Consider the following 14081-nt stretch of genomic DNA (forward strand, 5'->3'; position numbering starts at 1 on the left):
TGGCAGTCACTTGCCCCCACTGAGGACGAATTGGTGTTGCTGAAGACTTTTGGGGCTCAACCTTCTACCTCCTGGGTGACTCCACCCTTCGATGAGTTGATGGACCTAATAGCTCGAAGGGCGTGGGAGAGTCCAGACACAGTGGAACCAGTCCCTCGGAGGCCGAATAAATATATCACTGCCCCCCAGGACAAGGCTTATCTCACTAAGGGAGTCCCAGTTGATACTATGGTGGTGGTGGCAGCCACGAAGAAGGAAATGTCCGAGGCATCTTCCTCTGTCCATCCTTCTAGCAAAGATTCCAGGACTATGGACAAGTATGGGAAGCATGTTTTCAGTTCAGCAACTTTCTCCATGCGATCGCTGAACTATCTCACGCACTTTACGTGCCTTCAGAGAGACCTCCTTAAGGAGCTGGGAGTTACTCTCCAGGGTAACACAGATGCTGCTGACTCGGAAAAGGTAACAGCACAGCTTAACGCCCTCACTTCGATAGTTAACTTGTCCGTGAGGCTCATTTCGTATGCGGCCGAAGGTTTGAGTAGGGCTGCAGCCTCAGCGATCACTCTGCGGAGACAATCCTGGATGTGCCTGTGCTCCTTTGTGAAAGCCTTCAACTCTTCCTTTGCCAATGCCCCCTTTGATGGTGCCACCCTGTTTGGACCCAAAGTGAAGGAAACTCTCACTCGGTGTGAGCAAGAAGGTAAGACCCTGTCTGCCGTAGGGGGTCCGTTTTTCCACCCCGACTAGACCGTACACCAAAGGGCAAAGAGGCGGAAAAATGTGGTTCCGAAAGACTCAAGGATCTTTCCAGTCCACACAGAGTGATGCCCCCTCCAGAGGCAGAGGAGGGGGAAGAAATGGAAGATGCCACCCAGGCGGCAGAGGGGGTCCGCATAACCAGGGCGACAAGGATAGCACCCCTGGGAAGCCCTTCCAGCACTCCTGAGTGGAGGCCCCAACTGTCCTACTCTGGAGGCAGTCAGGGGTCGCTTGGCTTTATACTCAGAGGCCTTGCTAAATCTCACTTTAGATTCTTGGGTAAAAAGCATAAAAACCAGAGGGTACAACATTCCATTTGTAACCACTCCTCCCGATCAAAAGAGATTTCCAGATGTCCCACCCAATCTGCGAGATCAAGCAGCCATAGAAATAGGAAAGCTGCTCGAAAAAAGTCATCCAACCAGTCCCGGTGGACCAAATAGGATCCGGAACTTACTCAAGGTTCTTTTTAGTTCCAAAGAAAACAGGGGACTGGAGGCCAATATTGGACCTCAGCAAACTCAACACCTTTGTAAGGAAGGAAAAGTTCTGGATGGTCATGCTACAATCGATCCTTCCCTTTCTGCAGAAGGGCAATTGGATGTGCTCTATAGATCTCAGGGACGCATACTACCACATCAAAATGGCCAGAGATCACCTGCGCTTCCAGCTGGGAGCCAGTCATTTCCAATTTCGAGCTCTGCCCTTTGGTCTCACCTCAGCCCCCAGGGTGTTCACCAAATGCATGGCAGTAGTGGCGTCTCACCTGAGGCAGCTAGGATTCCGGGTGTTTCTGTACCTGGACGACTGGCTCCTCACTGCCACCACCAAGCATCGTCTTGTGCAAGCCAGGGACTACACGATCAACCTTTGTTCCCGTTTAGGAATCACAATCAACTTAGAAAAATCTACCTTATCACCCTCATAGCATATCTCATTCATAGGGGCAGATTTAGATACTACTACAGCCTTGATCAAGCTTCCCCAGACAAGAGTGTCAGCCCTCAGGGATCAGGTCACTATTCTTCTTTGAAACAAGAGAGTTCCTGCCGCGCAAGTGCTGAAAGCCCTGGGAATGATGGCAGCTACCCTTATTGCAGTTCCTTTGGGCAGGATGCACATGAGGGTCCTCCAGTGGCTGCTCTTCATACAGTGGTCATTCCAACAGCTTCCATTGTCACACAACATCTTGATCACAGAATCTTGCAAGCGGGATCTTCGATGGCGGCTGAACAGTCAAGATCTGACGATAGGGCGCCTGTTTGTGCTAGCCAGCCCTACAGCCACAATAACCACGGACGCTTCCCTGATGGGGTGAGGGGGACTTTTTCAGGGGAGAACGGTCCAAGGGGAATGGTCCAAGATGGAGTACAATCTGCACATCAATGTCCTGGAGTTGAGAGAAGTGTTTCTAGTGTTGCAACACTTCCACGAATCTCTACCTCTAGGAACAGTGGCAGTTCAGATGGACAATATGTCAGTGGTCTGGTACATAAACAAACAGGGAGGAACCAGGTCTTACCCATTATGCAGAGAGGCCCTGAGAATTTGGCAGTGGGCTGTGTCCACCGGACGCTTTCTAATAGCAACGCACATCCTGGGGTCATCCAACGTCATTGCGGACAGGTTGAGCAGAGCCATCTTGTTGCCTCACGAGTGGTCCCTCAAAAGTCAAGTGGCGGAGAGGATTTTCCGCAGATGGGGCCAGCCTTGCTGCGATCTATTTGCATCCCCCTTAAATGCCAAATGCAGAAGCTACTTTGCCTTACTTCCCCCTCCGGGTGGTGCCCCCAGGGACGCACTGGTACATGATTGGCCCCCGGGTCTCCTATATGCCTTCCCTCCTGTTCCATTGATACCCAAATTCCTACAGAAAGCCAGGAGTCTGGAAAGGATGATCATTTTAATAGCACCATTCTGGCCTCGACAGATCTGGTTTCCCTTTCTTCGAACTCACCAGATGGAGGAACCGTGGATCCTGGACCCAGTGCCAGACCTGTTGACACACTTGTCGGGAGTTCCTCACCCATCTCTTCAGTCCCTCAAACTGACAGCTTGGCTGCTCCGCTTCCCAATTTAGCCAGGTCGGATTTTTTGTCTCCAGCAGTACAACACATTCTAGTTTATTCCCACAAAGCTTCCACTAGGAAACTGTACAGGAGCAAATGGAAACGTTTTGCGTGTTGGGCATCAGGGCAAGGTATAAATCCCTTGGTGGCCCCGATACACAAAATCTTGAATTTTTTATCTACACTCTTTCACGAAGGGGCTTCTATGTCCACGATAAGAGTGCAGTTAGCTGCCATATCTAACTTTCATGTAGGTGAAGGGGGCTCTACACTTATGTCTCACAGGCTTTGTAGAGCTTTCATGAAGGGTACCTTTCACCTCTGTCCACCCATTTGGGATCCAGTTTTTCTCTTGGAGCTTGAATTTGATGTTATCTCAACTTATGTTACCACCCTTCGAACCAGCTTCAATGTGTTTACTTAAATACTTGTCATGGAAGACTCTTTTTCTTATTGCTGTCACTTCAGCTTGTAGGATATCAGAGCTACAGGCCTTGTTGATTAGGCTCTCATACATGGTTTTTCATCCAGACAGAGTCACCTTACGTACTAATCCATCATTTCTCCCAAAGGTATGTTCAATGCTTAATATTAATCAATCTATTGAGCTTCCCCCCTTTTTTCAAAAAACATTCTAACAAGTTGGAATATATGCTGCACAAATTGGATGTACATAGACAGCTGAGATTTTATTTGGACAGAACAAGGGAATGCAGGAAATCAGATCAGCTCTTTGTTTCCTTCGCGGATAATAAGAAAGGGATGGCAATAACAAAATGCACGTTATCCAAATGGCTTTCAGACTGCATAAATTTTGTCTATTCAGCTTCCAAACAACCACTTCCATTCAAACTGAAGGCTCATTCTACTAGGGCAGTTTCTACTTCTCTAGCCCATGCTGCTCGCCTACCATTGGATACTATTTGTGCGGCGGTGACGTGGGCAAAGCCTCATACATTTATTACTCACTACAAAGTAGATAGGACCTCCAAGGACAGGGCTTCCTTTGGTTCCACTGTTCTCAGGAATGTTCTTCTTTGAGCCACCCAGGGTAACGGAGCTAGGGATGCTACCCGTGTGTAAGAAAAAATGGCGAGATTGAACAATTTCACATAAAGAAGTTATGTTCTTACCATAACGTTCCATGTGAATTGTTCATCTCGCCTTTGTTCTTACATTCCCTCCCTCCTTCCCCCGCCGCTTTCTGGAAGAACTGGTATGACTAGTGTCTGGTTGGTCTTCGCTGGGTTATCTAACACTACCTGTTTATTAGTAGGTGACACATTAGGTGTACACCTGTCTGTATTTAGTTTATATGGTTTAGGTTCAGGTGTATGGTTGCGTGAGCATTAGACGCAGTGGTTGGTAGTACGTTCTGGTTTCTTGCAAACTAAATCTGAGGGATAACAGCGGAGGATCATGGGGTATGGACTGTGCCTCGAGCTTCTCTGAGATGCAGAGCTTATGATGCGGCCGACTCGGAGCCGAGGATCGGCTCCGAACCCATGTGTAAGAACAAAGGCGAGATGAACAATTCACATGGAACGTTATGGTAAGAACATAACTTCTTTTTTTGCTTCACTTACTGAATAAACCATTTCCCTCTGTCCATTTTATTACCTATGCCTCTTTGCACACTAACATTACACAGGACTATACCATTCTAGAGCTGACAACATATTGACAAGACATTCCAATTTATGTAAACTATATTCAGAAACTGTAAAGCCATATTGGTCTTGCTACTTATTTATATAGAAATGCATAATGATGTAATGTCTCTCTACTTATGTTTAATTTTTTGTTTATTATTGATTTGGTGAAACTCATCGTGTATTATCTACACTTAGCCTTTTTGTATAACTGATTGTCCAAACTGTTCTTAGCTAGTTTTTCTAACTTCTACGTCTTATGTATATTACTGATATTGTATTTCTGTACATTCAATGTGGAGCTTTTCTCCCCGGGCTTCCTCTGAAAATGGACATGTGTCCAGTCTGACTTTCCCGTTAACAAATGTAAAATAAATAAAATAAATGAATTAGGAATTACTATCAGTCACAACAAATCTCAACTAACACCAACTCAGATATTGCAGTTCATAGGGACTTTGCTCAATGCATCTTCCTTAACAGCCTCTCTTCCTCTTCTAAGGGTTCAAATGATATGATTCCAGGTCAAAAAGATTATTTAAAATTCTTCTCTCTCAAATGACACTTCAAGCATTGGAGTCAATGTCTGCTGCAATAGTTCTGGTTCCATTAGCAAGAGATCACATGAGAATCCTTCAGTGGACACTGGCAAGTCATTGGTCTGTTCTTCACCAGTCTTTATCCACCCAGATCAAGATAACTCAGACATGCAAACATTACTTCCTTTGGTGGATTTACTCTTACCAAGTTCTTCAAGGTCACCCCCTCACTTTTCCTCAGTTCAAGGCCATAGTGACCATGGATGGCTCCCAAATTGGATGGGGGGGGGGCACTTATTGGGAAAGACAGTCCAAGGTACATGGTTTTGCAAAGAGATCAATATTAATGTCCTAGAAATGAGAGCTGTCCTCCTAGTTTTGCAGGCCTTCCAAGACACTATCCCCTCTGGGACCATTGCAGTTCAGACAGACAATATGTCAGTGGCCTGGTACATCAACAAGCAAGGAGGAACCAAATCTTACCTCCTTTGTTGAGAAGCACTGAGAGTGTGGCAATGGGCGATCTTATCCAATCAATTTCTGATAGCAATGCACATCCTGGGGAATTCTAATGTGATAGTAGACAAGCTGAGTAGGTTCATTCTAATGCCACATGAGTGGCCTGTCAACATGAAAGTGGTGGAAAAGATTTTCCATCTATGGGGCCAATCTTGCTGTGATCTTTTTCCATCTCCCCTCAACAAGTGCAACAGATTCTTTCTCCTGAGCCCCCCACAGGAAGAGTCAATGAGAGGAGCTCTTCTCTATTATTGTCCCCCTGGTCTCCTCTATGTCTTTCCTCCAGTACCTCTAATCCCCATATTTCTTCAGAAAGCATCATGACTGAAGAGCACAGTCATCCTTATTGCCCCTTATTAACCTCATCAGATGTGGTTTCCTTTTCTTTGGCCTCATCTCCTTTGCCATCCTTGGACTCCTGATCCAACTCCGGATTTCTTGTGTCATCCGACAGACTTGGTACAACCGGACATTCTAGGCCTAAAGTTGAACACATCATTTCTCCAGTTCCATTGATAGCTAGACAGCCCAGGCTGTCCTGTCTGTCACATTCTCTTATCATCCCACAAAGCTTTTACTAGAAAACTTTATAAAAGCAAATGGAAAAGGCTTGTTTTTGGGCATAGCAAAAAGATATTGACCCCTTTTTTGCACCAATTCCAAATATTCTGGAGTAAGAGGGAGCTAGTTACTCAACTGTTAAGGTACAATTAGCTGACTTTCTAATTTTCACATAGGAATCAATAATTCATCTTTAGCCTCTTCCAAACTTTGTAAGGCCTTTATAAGGGGTACCTTTCTTCTCAGACCTCCTTTTAAAGTTCCCACTCCCCTGTGGGCTTTGAGTTTAGTGTTACAATCCTTGACCCAATCTCCCTTTGAAACATCAGCCAAGTGTGAACTAAAGTTTTTAACATGGAAAACTGTTTTTTTAGTGGCAATTACTCTGCTAGCAGAGTCTCAGAACTTCAAGCTCTAACTTCTAAGCCTGCTTATCTGATTTTTCATAAGGATAGGGTATCTTTAAGAACCAACCCATCTTTCCTTCCTAAGGTGGTGTCAGAATCCAATATCAATCAAACTATCAACCTCCCAGTCTTATTCCAAATTTCTCAAACAAAGGAGAGTACATGTTGTACCTTTTAGATGTCCATAGACAGTTACATTTTTATCTTCATAGGACAAAAGATTTCAGGAAATCAGATCAATTATTTGTCTGCTTTTCAGATTCAAAATTGGGCAAACCAGTTACCAAAGTGACCTTATTCAAGTGGTAATAGATTGCATTTCCTTTGTTTAGAACAAATGGGGTTTGTTTTTGTCAAAACTTGTAAAAGCTCATTCCACAAGGTCTGTGGCAACTTCTTAAGTATTATGTCCAGATCTTTGGATGATAGTTGTGCAGCTGCAAATTGGGTTAACCCTCCTACCTTTAATGCAAATTACAAATTAGATCTGGTCTCTAGGGGAAGAGCAGCCTTTGGTGTTCAGGAACATCCTTCCTTAGAGTCCTTCTGGGATTGAGGTAGCTGGGGACTCTGTCCCAGTCCCTGAGGAATGAATGAAAATGACATCAGCTAAAGAAGTTATGTACTTACCATAACGTTTCATCTGTGTTGCCCATTTTTATTCTTCCTCAACTTTTCTTCCTCCAACCTCTATCAGTTTAACTTCTGGAAGGATTAGAAGATGCTAAAGGAACCAATGATGTTAAGTTGTCTATCTCACCTTCGTTCTTGCTGGTTGGGATTGGAGCCGATCCTCGGCTCCGACTCGGCCATCTTCAATAGCTCGAGAGCTGTTTACTGGCTCAAGGCTACCCCTTATCCCATGATGCCTAGCGATAGCTCCCCAGATCTCATTTGCTGCTTCGGCTGCGAGGTGTAGTTTTTCTGGCTCAGGCTCGTATAAAGTTTTTTGTATAACTTTCTTACTCTAGAATTCAACATTCTTAGTGTTTTATTATTAAAGTTAGTCTTGTTTTGTGATAGTTAGTGTTTAGTTGTAGTATCCTTTCTTTTTCTTGTAGAACTCATTTAACTTAGAGAGTTCTCCCAACCCCTCCCCCCTACCTCTTTTTGTCAGGTCAGCTGTTTAAGTTACAGGCTTTCCTTCTACCTTTCTCTCATAGGCTAGCCATTTAAGTTAGAGGCTTTCCTATTTACATAACAAAAAAAAAAAAAAAAAAAAAACTTTAGCTATAGTCTTATAGTAGAGTGTGTTTTTTGTGTAGACTGTATATTGCTTCTGGTTGTTGTTATAATTGTTGTTTTCCTTCTTTAAGGATGTCGAAAGAATCCAAGGTTTCTGGGTTCAAGAAGTGTGACATGCTGTCAGAAAATGTCTCTGACAGATGGGCACACTTCTTGCGTCTATTGTTTAGGTGCTGTGCACCTGCAGGACTCTTGTTCTATCTGCCATGCCTTTAGTCCAAGAGTCCTGCAGGAGCGTAAGAATAAGCTTATTCTTAGGGGTCTTTTAAAACCCCAGGATTCACCGGCCAAGAGCTCTCAGCCTGTGAAATCCCCTAAACCCACCAAGCTGTCAGCTCCAAGTTCGGAGCCATCTTCGATTCAGATTTTATCTTCCACTTCGGTTCCGGCTGGCACCGACAAGACAATCTCCCCGTCGGCTCCATCAGAGACTTCGGAGCCATTGCGGAGCCACAAGAGGCTGAGGTCTCCTTCACTAGAATCGGTGCATTTGGCTCCTCGGTCTCCTTTACTTCAGAGCGAGCATAGTCACCGATCCTCTCACTCCTCTCAATCCTCTAGACTGTCGGATCACGATGTGGAGAGAGTGGTCAGTAGGTTGCTAAAGTCGCAGTCACTTGCCAAGATGTTGTCCAGCCCTCCTCAACAGGTGTCAGCTCTGTCCACTTCTCTCAATGTTCCTCCTCTGACTCCAATGAGTTTGGAGCCGGAGTTCATTGGAGTTCGAATAGTGGAACCGTTGGCTCCGATAACTCTATCTCCTTCGGTACCGATCCCCTCAGTGGTGCCGTCCATCAAGGGATCTGGGCACTGGGGCTCCCTCGTTGGCTCCGAGGGGGCAAGTGACATCAGACCCTTGTCCGACCCCGTTCTCCCTCTCGGAGCTTTGGCGCAGGTGAGTTCAGCTCTGACATCGGCCTCGGAGCTGTCTCCCTCGGTGTGGAGAAAAATTCCTATTTCGTTGGAACCAGAGCTTTCTCTGCATCATGGCAGGGATGCCTTCAATGTCATGAGGAGTGTGCTGGCCACTGAGTCAGCCCCACTATCAGCCCCACCTGCTCTGTCCCCTGTAATGCCTGTGCCAACCTCTGCTCTTCCTCCAGACCACAACCGTAGGGAACCGATACTCCAGGACACTCCATTGGGTGTTTCCTCTTCTTCCAAGGCCTCCCCTGATCATTCAGAGGCACCCCCTCATAAGAAGAAGTGCAAGAGGAAGCACATTGACTCCCCCGAGTCTGTCACTTCTGATACAGACTTAGATGATTCGGAAGGGTCCCTGAGATCCCCCTCTGAAGATGTTTCCTTCTCGGACATCCTAGAAATGCTTAAGCAGAGGGGGAACTGGAATCCCCTAGCCCCTACCGAGGATGAGTCTGTATTTCTAGATGCTTTTGGTTCCTGACCTTCCACCTCTTGGGTTTCTCCACCTTTCTATCCACTTATGGCAGTGGTGGCTCGAAAGGCTTGGTCAGCTCCAGATACAGTGGAACCAACTCTGAGGAGACCTGGTAAATTCATCACAGCACCCCAGAATAAGCAATTCCTTACTATAGGTGTTCCTGTTGATGCCATTATGGTAGCAGCAGCCAGCAAAAAAGAGTTATCAGAGACCTCTTTGTCTGTCCATCCCCCTAACAAGGAGTCTAGGATGATGGACAGATACGGGAAGCGAATGTTCACTTCAGCGACCTTGTCTATGAGGTCACTGAACTACTTATGTCATTTTACCCGGCTTCAGAGGGATCTCCTTAAAGAGCTCGGAGATACCCTTCAAGATCCATCAGCTGAGGGAGCTCAAGCTAAAGTAGCTTCCCAGCTGGCGATGCTTAATTCTGTAGTTATCTCCTCCATGAGGCTCATTTCCTATGCAGCCGATGGTGCGAGTAGAGCCGCAGGTATGGGTGTGGCCCTTAGGAGGCATGCATGGATGCGGCTGTGTAACTTTGCAGAACCCTTTCGAGCATCCTTCACCAACACCCCCTATGATGGTTCCTTTCTTTTTGGACCACAGGTGAAAGACACTTTGACTAGGTGTGAGCAAGAAGGCAAGACTCTCTTTGCCTTGGGAGTCCGTTTTTCCACTCCCTCTAGACCTTACCCCAAAGGTCAGAAGAGTGGCAAGATGTGGTTCTGAAAATTCCAGGGAGCCTTGCCTGACACAGGTAGTGATTTTTCACTTTTCCAGAGGCAGAGGGGGAAACAATAATAACAGACGCCGCCCTCATGGCAGAGGGGTCCGCAGAACCAGGGCAACAGAGAATCTTTCTCTGAGAAGCCCTTTCAGGATCCCTGAAGGGTTGCCCGGCTGCTCACCTCTGGAGGCAGTTGGGGGAAGGCTTTCACTGTACCCAAAAGCCTGGCAACATTTAACGCAAGACAGATGGGTACGGTCCATTATATCCAGAGGTTACAAAATTCCCTTCCATCAACCCCCCTTACCGTCAAAGAAATCCCTTCCAGATGTTCCACCCAATCTGAAGGACCAAGCAATAATAGAAGTTTCAATACTGCCAGAAAAAAGAGTCATCCAGGAAGTCCCGGCAGACCAGCACGGATCAGGAACTTACTCAAGGTTCTTTTTGGTACCAAAAAAGACAGGGGACTGGAGACCAATTCTGGATCTCAGCAGACTAAACAGCTCTGTACAAAGAACAAAGTTTTGGATGGTCATGTTACAGTCCATTCTACCCTTTCTGGGTCAGGACAATTGGATGTGCTCGATAGATCTTCAGGACACATACTACCATATCAAGATGGACAGGCACTCCAGGAGATTTCTTCGCTTCTGGCTGGGAGCCAGTCATTATCAGTTCAGAGCTCTGCCCTTTGGTCTCACCACAGCCCCCAGGGTGTTCAACAAATGTATGGCAGTGGTCACGGCTCACCTGAGACGTCGAGGATTCCAGGTGTTTCCATATCTAGATGACTGGCTCCTCACTGCTACTACCAGGCATCAACTCCTACAAGCCAGGGACTACACAATCACAATCTGCTCCCAGCTAGGCATTACAATAAACTTCAAAAAATCTGCCTTGTTGCCCTGTCAATCTATCACTTACATAGGAGCAGACTTAGACAGAAGGAACATGCTTGCAAGGCTACCGCTAGAAAGGGTGTCTACAATTCATCAGCAAGTACAGATTCTAATGCAGAGTAAAAGGATCCAAGTCAGGTTCATCCTTCAAACTCTGGGTTCCATGGCAGCAGCCATTCTTCTAATCCCACTGGCCCACTTTCATATGAGGATCCTTCAGTGGCTTCTGTTCACACAGTGGTCTTTCCAAGAGCTGCCCATGTCTCACATGATCCTGATTACAGAAGCATGCAAAAGGCACCTTTCATGGTGGATGGTCTCCCCACTAGTGACTCAGGGAAAACCCTTCATTCAGCCCCCTCCAGTAGCCACAGTGACCACAAACACCTCCCTGATAGGGTGGGGGGCATTATCTAGGCAGGACAGTCCAAGGCACTTGGCAACCTCACGAGTACCATCTACACATAAACGTCCTAGAAATGAGAGCTGTGCTCCTAGCATTGCAAGCCCTTCAGGACTCCCTTCCTTCCGGGACCATTGCAATTCAAACAGACAATATGTCAGTGGTGTGGTACATCAACAAGCAGGGTGGAACCAGATCCTACCCCCTGTGTCGAGAAACACTCAGACTGTGGCAGTGGGCAATTTCCTCCCAACATTTTCTGATTGCAACACACATCCCTGAGATGTCCAACGTCATAGCGGACAGGCTCAGCAGAGCTATCCTCATGCCTCATGAGTGGTCTCTGAATCAGTAAGTTGCGGACCTTATCTTCCACAAATGGGGACAGCCTTGCTGTGATCTTTTTGCCACCCCCTTCAACAGCAAATGCAGCAACTACTTCTCCCTTCTTCCGCTGCCAGGTCACACAACCAGAGATGCTCTAGTCCATGATTGGCCTCAGGGACTTCTTTATGCCTTTCCTCCATTTCCCCTGATACCGAAACTCATACAGAAAGCAATATCATTGGGTTGCAAAATGATCCTCATTGCCCCCTACTGGCCTTGACAGATATGGTTCCCATTCCTGCACCATTACCTTCTCGATCAGCCCTGGACTCTGGACCCGATTCCAGATCTACTGATTCATCAATCAGGTGGGTTGCATCAATCCCTCCAAACTCTCCAGCTCACAGCTTGGTTGCTCCACTTCCAACTTTAGCCAGGCTTCCCAGCATTTCTCCGGCTGTACGTGAGATTATTGTCTCCTCTCACAAGTCCATAACCAGGAAAACTTATGCTAGTAAATGGAAATGTTTTTCTTGTTGGACAGAGGCTAGGAACGTAGATCCCTTTTAAGCCCCAGTCCACAAAATTCTGGAAATCCTAGCAGAACTTTTTCATTCCGGGTCCGCTTCTGCTATGATCAGGGTTCAATTAGCGGCCATTTCTAACTTTCATGTTGCGTTGTCAAATTCTAACATTATGTCTCATAAGCTCTGTAAAGCTTTTTTGAGAGGGACAACTCTCCTTAGGCCTCCAGTGAGAGATCCCCCTCCTCCTTGGGACCTTAATTTGGTCCTAACTTCCTTAATTCTGCCCCCTTTTGAACCAGCAGCATCCTGCTCCATTAAGTTTTTATCTTGGAAGACACTCTTTCTGGTAGCTATTACTTCAGCCAGACATGTCTCCGAACTTCAGGCACTATGTGCTCGTCCTCCATACTTCATTTTTCATAAGGACAGGGTTGCTCTGAGGACTAATCCTTCTTTTCTTCCTAAAGTCTGCTCAAAAAATAATTTAAACCAATCTATAGACATTCCTGTGTTTTTCCCTAATCACACCAACAAGGCAGAGTAAAAATTACACCAATTGGACGTTCATAGACAATTGCGTTTTACCTGCACAGAACTAAGGAAATAAGGAAGTTGGACCAGCTATTCCTTTCTTATGCCTTAGGCAAACAAGGTCTCCCAGTTTCCAAGGTGACATTATCTAGATGGTTGTCTCACTATTACTTTCATTTATCAGTTAAGGAACAAAGGGTTACCTATCAAACCGAAAGGTTATTCTTCTAGGGCCTTGGCCACCTCTGTAGCCTTCTAGTCTAGGTTGCCCATGGATTCTATCTGTGCAGCTGCTATGTGGGCAAATCATCATACCTTTATTTCTCATTACAAGCTGGATATAGTCTCCGGGAGCAGAGCTGACTTTGGTTCCACTGTTCTGAAGAGTCTGTTCCAATGAGCCACCCAAGATATTAGGTGCTAGGGATGCTGTCCCAACCAGCAAGAATGAAGGCGAGATATACAACTTAACATAAAGAAGTTATGTACTTACCATAACGTTCCATGTTAGTTGTCTTCAGCTCGCCTTCTTTCTTGCATCCAACCCTCCGTCCCCCTGTCCTATTGGACTGAGGAGTTCTTATTTCACTGACTGGGTGTTCTCTGGTTTGTTTCCTCTACTGACGTAGAGAATATGGCAGGTATATTCAACCTATTTGTTTTGGACTGGTTTTTCTCTTGCTATGTCTGGAGTTAGCTATTTCAAACGAGATCTGGGTAGCTATCGCTAGGCATCATGGGATAAGGGGTAGCCTTGAGCCAGTAAACAGCTCTCGAGCTATTGAAGATGGCTGAGTCGGAGTCGAGGATCGGCTCTGATCCCAATCAGCAAGAAAGAAGGCGAGATGAAGACAACTAACATGGAACGTTATGGTAGGTACATAACTTCTTTTTCTTTTGTTTGAGCCTCCAGGTACCGTCATAGATAGATTTCCTTTATTCAGTAAAGTCAGCAAACAAGATCTGAGGTATGTTAGGTGACTAATGGATTATGGGTAGGAGAGGAGCTCGACAGTGTTTGACGAGCTGTAAAAAGTGGCCAACTCAGATCCAAGGTTCAAATCTGAACCCAGTCATTGAGGAAAATGAAAAATGGGCAACACAGATGGAACATTATGGTAAGTACATAACTTCTTTTTTTTCTGCTGTTCCAGAAAAACCTGAAGAAACAGACTATTAATTTTATGAAAGCACAAGTAAGTAACTGGACTAGTATTCCACAGCAGGATTTGAAATTGAAAGGGCACATCATGTGTATGCTCTAAACCTGGCCATGAGAAAGCAGCCAATACCTATAATAGTATAGATACAGTCATGCCAACAGAAAGTGTTGATTCTGACAAAACTGTGGCAGAAAGGCAAAATATTATACATTGGATACAGTAGAGTGTTTGTGGAAAATGATTATTCACTTTACACCAGGCAGAAGAGAATCAAATTTAACCCAGAAATAGGGAATGTCGAGAGACAGGTGTGAGATTCAAGCTGCTATATCTAGCTGT

This window comes from Protopterus annectens, chromosome 7.part1 (assembly GCF_019279795.1).
Source record: "Protopterus annectens isolate FY-2018-M chromosome 7.part1, PAN1.0, whole genome shotgun sequence".
NCBI classification, from domain to species: domain Eukaryota; kingdom Metazoa; phylum Chordata; order Ceratodontiformes; family Protopteridae; genus Protopterus; species Protopterus annectens.